This window comes from Pleurodeles waltl, chromosome 3_1, assembly GCF_031143425.1.
Source record: "Pleurodeles waltl isolate 20211129_DDA chromosome 3_1, aPleWal1.hap1.20221129, whole genome shotgun sequence".
NCBI lineage: Eukaryota > Metazoa > Chordata > Amphibia > Caudata > Salamandridae > Pleurodeles > Pleurodeles waltl.
The window spans coordinates 129,841,511-129,847,510 of record NC_090440.1 but is presented as its reverse complement, the minus strand read 5'-3'; positions in this window follow the sequence as shown (position 1 = coordinate 129,847,510).

The following is a 6,000-nucleotide window of genomic DNA, read 5'->3' as shown; positions in this document are numbered from 1 at the left end:
AAAGAAACAACAGTATAGTACAGTCATAGTTACTAAGTCACAACAAGAACTGACATATGTACGTTTTCATAAGACAAGTAGAAGGCTAAATGCACTTTTAAAATGCCCACTGTGCAAGTGAATATGATATTAAAAAGTTGTTTGCCCACAGCTAGAGTCTTAGAAGTTTGCATGCGTTGTCTGATTGTCTTTCGTTTCAAATACCAACACAGAAGCATCTTGTATTCAGTCCAAAGTATCACAAGTCCAATAGATAGTGCCAAAAGTTTCAAGTGATTTTTATTTCGTCATTTCGTTCATCAATCTCCATGAAGGTTGACTGAAAATCGATTACGAATCATAGGCAGCCCACACATGGTTCGTCAGACAATGACTTTTTCAAGGCTGCAACAGTTTACAAAGGAGAACTTACACATCAAGTTATATAAACGATGAAAATGGGACATGCGCAAGAGGTTGTGTGAATAATCAAGAGAGAAATCGAAAACAACACAGTGAGTGACCTCAAACACGAATGTGCTGATTTGTGAAGTCGCAGAGAAAATGTCTCATCCCTTAAAAACCATGTTACACCGTGAGGATAAATACTAAACCAGTGGTTCCCAACCTTTTGACTCCCGAGGACCCCCAATGAATCATTACTGGAAGCCGGGGACCCCCAGCAATTTGTACAATTTAATTTTCAAACATTAAAACAGTAATTTGCAAAAAATATAACAAGTACACATCAAACAAGTACTCAAATTACTAAAGATAAAATTCTTTTATATTAAAAAAATATGCAAAATATACTGGAAAGGTTGACGCTGCATCTCGGCAACTACCTTTTCAATGTTTGGTTTTTATTTAGGAAAGGTGAATCCTCAGGTCAGATTCTACATTTCCGGAGCGATTTGTTTTGATTTTTTAGGTATGCAAGATCTGAGAAAGCTTTTTCACATAAACTAGTGAAGGGGAAAAGGAAGTAAACCATAAGGGCCTCTCATCTCTCCCTAGCCTCTCTGTCACATATATTTCATTTGTTTTTATAGCACCTCTCATACCACTGTAGGGTGTCATTGCACTGTACAGGGGACTTACAAGGTGTAGGATTCACATGTCATCCACTCTGGTAGGCATTTTCTAAAAGTGCTTGGTCCCTAGAAGTACAAATTTAGGATTCAGAACACAGCACAGTGATTATCAATGACTTTGGCAAGAAGAACGTATTTCTACACAAGCAAACCTTTTTTAGCAGCATAAGGAAAATGAAAGACTAGGAAAAAAAAAAAATCTAATTTGTGTCATGCTTTTTGTCGTTAATGGCAGTTCGCAGCTCATTGTGCTAGATTAAGATTATGAACTGCACTGTAACAAAAGAATCTCTGTGACAAAAGCAGTAACCCACTGTGCCATGCTCATAAAATACTGTTTTTTCCAATATACACGTTCTTTGCAGCAGGCATATTAACCACCTGTGCTATCTTTGAGTCACAACTGCAACTAGACAAAGCTCCCATCTCTCTTCAGCAGATACATTAATCACTTGAGTTAGCTTGACGTTTTAATTGTTGCTGTACAAGGAGCTTTGCAGTGGGTTTAAAACTGCTCAGCAAATGAAGTAATAAAAATGAAAACACACACGCAGAGAAGTGCCTTTCTCCTAGCCCAGGCCTGCGGACCCCCTGGGAATGTGTCACGGACCCCTTGGGGTCCGCGGACCACAGGTTGGGAACCACTGTACTAAACGATAGGCAATCAAATAAGGGCCAGATTTACAAGGCCCTAGTCCCTCCGTGTGTGACGTTAGTGTCACTTTTTTAATCCAATGTGCCTCAAGGAGGCAATTTTCAATGCACCATATTTCTAAAGTTGTGCAATACATGCATTGCGCCACTTTGTGACCCCTTGCGCCACATTATAATGTATGCAAGGGGGGCATTCCGGCAGTAGGAGGACTGCAAAAATGGCACAGTGAAATCTACAAGATTTCACTGCACAATTTTCGTAGTGATTTTTAACGCATGCTCAGAACAGGTGTTAAAATGACGCATGTATTGAAATCAATGGGCGTCCTTGCACTTTGCTACACCAATGTCAACATTTTTGACGCTAGTGTGGCAAAGCACCACAATAGCGTCAAAACATTTGACACTATTGTTCTGACAACTTCCTTGGTGTGCCATATTATAAATATGGCCCACACATGGTGTCGTTAGATGGGGCAAGGGCGACGCAAGAAAAGTGGTGCATCAGTACTGATGTGCCACTTTCTTGTAAATCTGGCCCAACGTCTCAACATAAGCGTTGTCAGCTGAAATGTAAGCCATTCTAATATGTGACTTGTACTGAAAGAGAAAATGTGTGTCAAAAAACCATGTCACATAATCAAGATAAGATATCTTTGACTGAATCACAATAAGTGCATGTCAATCTGAAATGTAGGCCCTCATTACAACCCTGGCGGTCATGCGACCGCCAGAGTCGCGGTGGCGGTCGCACGGCCAACAGGCTGGCAGTGCGACCGCCATATTATGACCGTGGCGGAGCTGCCATGGTCATACCACCGACAACGCCAGGCTACCGCCAGCCTGCAGCCTGGCGGTCCCGGCGGTTATAATCCACCAGGGCAGCGCTGCACTGGGGATTAGGAGTCCCCATCTGTCAGCCCGTCCATGGCGGTAAACACTGCCATGGAGAGGCTGGTGAAATGGGGGACTCGGGGCCCCTGGGGGCCCCTGTAGTGCCCATGCACTTGGCATGGGCACTGCAGGGTCCCCATGCACAGCCCCATCGCGCAATCCACTGCCTGAATTACGGGCAGTGGAATGCGCGACGGGTGCTGCTGCACCCACCGCACCTCCACATTGCTGCCGGCTCCATTAGGAGCTGGCTGCAATGTTAGTGCCCTGCTCCCCACTGGGCCGGCAGGCGGAAACTCTGTTTCCGCCTGCCGGCCCAGCGGGGATGTCATAATAGGGCCAGCGGGATTCAGGCTGCATTGGTGGCTTGACGGGGGTTTCACATTTGCGGGAGGCCTCCCTCGCCCACCAATGTTGTAATGAGGGCCTTAGCGTCTGAAAGAGTGAAATGTATGCGACCTGAAATGAGGTAAAACTAATGGGTGAGGTGTTAAATAAATTCATATACTCACCAAAGGATGAAAAGTAGTTGGGGAAAAAAACTCACTTGAAGCAAGTTTGCACAGGGAGTGTGGATGATGTCTACCCAAATAGTAGATCACTCTTCCAGGGTAGTGAAATGTAGCTGTGATAAGCCTACAACTGGAATGTAAATAAATATATATCGATAAAGTGATCACATGATCGGGCAAAATCCTGCAGAACAGAAACCCCCCGCTGGAAAAACTGATGATATGGCAGACGTCCGTGTGAGTGCAATTGAACTAAGGGACGTATTTATTAATGATTTGCTTCCCACAAGTGGTGCAAGGTGACGCAACTACCAAGTTAGATTTATCAAGTGACACAAAACCACCTTATGTGGTCCTTCATGGCTTGAGAAATCTAGAGTAACACAACACAGCTCAAATCTCTGTGTTGCTTTATTCTGCCCCAGGAAGGCGTACCATCGGTGGAGCGTGGGTGTTCCCATACATCCACCCATGGATTTTGGTGCATTCCCAGATTTATCATTGCTGGTATGTATGTATGAACAACAGAGTTGAGCCCTGAAACCAATCCAATCAAATCAGGATTCTTACAAAGCACAACACTCACCTGTAAGGGTCTCAATGCATCGAGTGTTGGGGTGTAGGGGTGGATCTGCTGTTTAGTTGAAGAGCCAGGTCTTGAGGTCCTTCCTGAGTTGTGGCAGTGATGGGGATTGCCTGAGTCAGGGAGTTCCAGGTCTTTGCAGCAATGTAGGAGAAGGATCTTCTGCCAGCTGTGGTCTTGCGGATCAGTGGTCTGGTGGCCAAGGCCAGTTGGGCGGAGCGGAGATGTCTGGTGGGAGTGTAGAAGTTAAGGTGGTGGTTGTGGTATGCAGGTACAGCATTCTGGAGGGTTTTGAAGACATGCATGAGGAGCTTGACGGTAATTCTTTTGTTGATAGGTAGCCAGTGAAGGTCTCTCAGGTGGCCGGTGATGTGGCTGTGGCGTGGGATGTTCAAGATGAGTCTGGTGTAGGCATTCTGGATGTTCTGCAGTTTCTTTAGGAGTTTCTGGGTGGTGCTGCCATAGAGTGTTTTGCCATGGTCGAGTCTGCTGCTGAGAAGCACATGGGTGATTGTTTTCCTGGACTTGGTGGGGATCCACTTGAAGATCTTAAGAAACAGGCAGAGTGTGTGGAAGCAGGACAAAACAGCATTGATTTGGTGGTTCATTGAGAGCAAGGAGTCCAGGATGATGCAGAGGTTTTGTGTGTGGTGGATGGATGTGGGGGGGCTTTGAGTGCTGCGGGCCACCAGGAGTCATCCCAGGTGCAAAGGGGTGGGGCCCAGGATGAGGACTTCTGTCTTGTCTGAGTTAAGTTGATGGAGCTGTCCTTCATCCAGGTGGTGACTGCCTTCATCCCATTGTGGAAGTTGCTCTTGGTGGCTTTGGGTACGCCTGTGAGGGAGAGAATCAGCTAGGTGTCATTGGGGTAGGAGACAATGTTGAGTTTGTGGCTTTTGACGATGGTTGCAAGATAAACATGTAGATGTTGAAGAGGGTGGGTCTCAGGGAGGATTCCTGAGGCACTCCACAGCTGATCTCTGTGGGTTCTGAGTTGAATGGTGGAAGTTTGACTCTCTGTGTTCGGCTGGTGAGGAAGAAGCGGATCCATTCTACGGCTTTGTTGTGAATGCCAGAGTCATGAAGTGTGGTGTGAGGTTCAGGAGGATGAGGGCAGCAGTTTTGCCTTGGTCGAGGAGGGTACAAATGTCATCTGTAGCGGCGAGGAGAGGGGGCTCGTGCTGTGGTTGCTTTAGAAGCTCGAATGGGGAGGTCCATGATTTGATTTGTTTAGATGAACTCGGAGAGTTGGGTGTTGATAGCTTTCTTGATGACTTTGTCTGGGAAGGGGACCAGCGAGATGGGTCTGTAGTTGAGGTCCATCAGGTCGGCAGAGGGTTTCTTCAGAAGTGGGTTGATCTCTGCGTGCTTTCAGTTTTCCAGGAAGGTGGCGGGCTCAATGGAGCAGTTGATGGTGTGGCAGAGTTCTGATGTGATTGCAGTGACGTCTCTGTTGCATATATGATGAGGGTCGGGATCCGAGGGGTCTCTGGAGTGGATGCTCTTCATGATACTGAGGATATCGTCAGAGGTGAGGGTGGTCCAGTTGGGCAAAGTCTGCTGGGGTCTGGGGCCATTAGGTGCTGTGGTTCCGGGTGGGGTGGGTCTTTGGTTGCAAAGCTGTCTTCCACCTTCTTGTTGTAGAAGAAGGTGGCAAGGTTGTCGCAGAGGTTTTGGGATGGAATGTCTGCTGTTTCTGTAAGGGTTTGGTGAATTTTTTGACCACGGTGAAGAGCATTTTGCTGCTGTGTGTATTGCTGTTGATGTGTTCCTGTATGGCTGCTTTCTTAGTTGTTCTGATGAAGTGGTGGTGTGTGGTGGCGGCAGTTTTGAAGGCTGCATTGTCTGCCACGATCTTGCTGCTCCTCCATCTTTTCTTGAGCAATCTGCAGGTGAACTTGGACTCTTGCAGGGCAGGGGAGAACCAGATGGCTTTCTTGGAGGGCCGCTTGTCTGAGGCTTTGTCAGTGTGTTGGTGCAGTAGGAGATCCAGCGGTGGAGGTTGCGTGCTGAGGTGTTGGCGTCTGTGGATGACGATGGTGGGGTTTTGCTGATGGAGGTGGTGAGCTGGTCTTCGGTGATCTTGTTTCATCTTCTGCAAGGATCACTGCGGGCGTGTTGGTGTACGGTGGGTTTGGTGAAGGAGAAGTGGACGCAGTGGTGGTCGGTCCAGTGAGGCTCTGAGGTGTGGCTGACATCTTGTGGAGAACATGAGGTTGAGCGTGTCTCCTGCTGAGTGGGTTGGCATTGTGACCAGATGTTTGAGTCTGATGGTGGCAAGGTT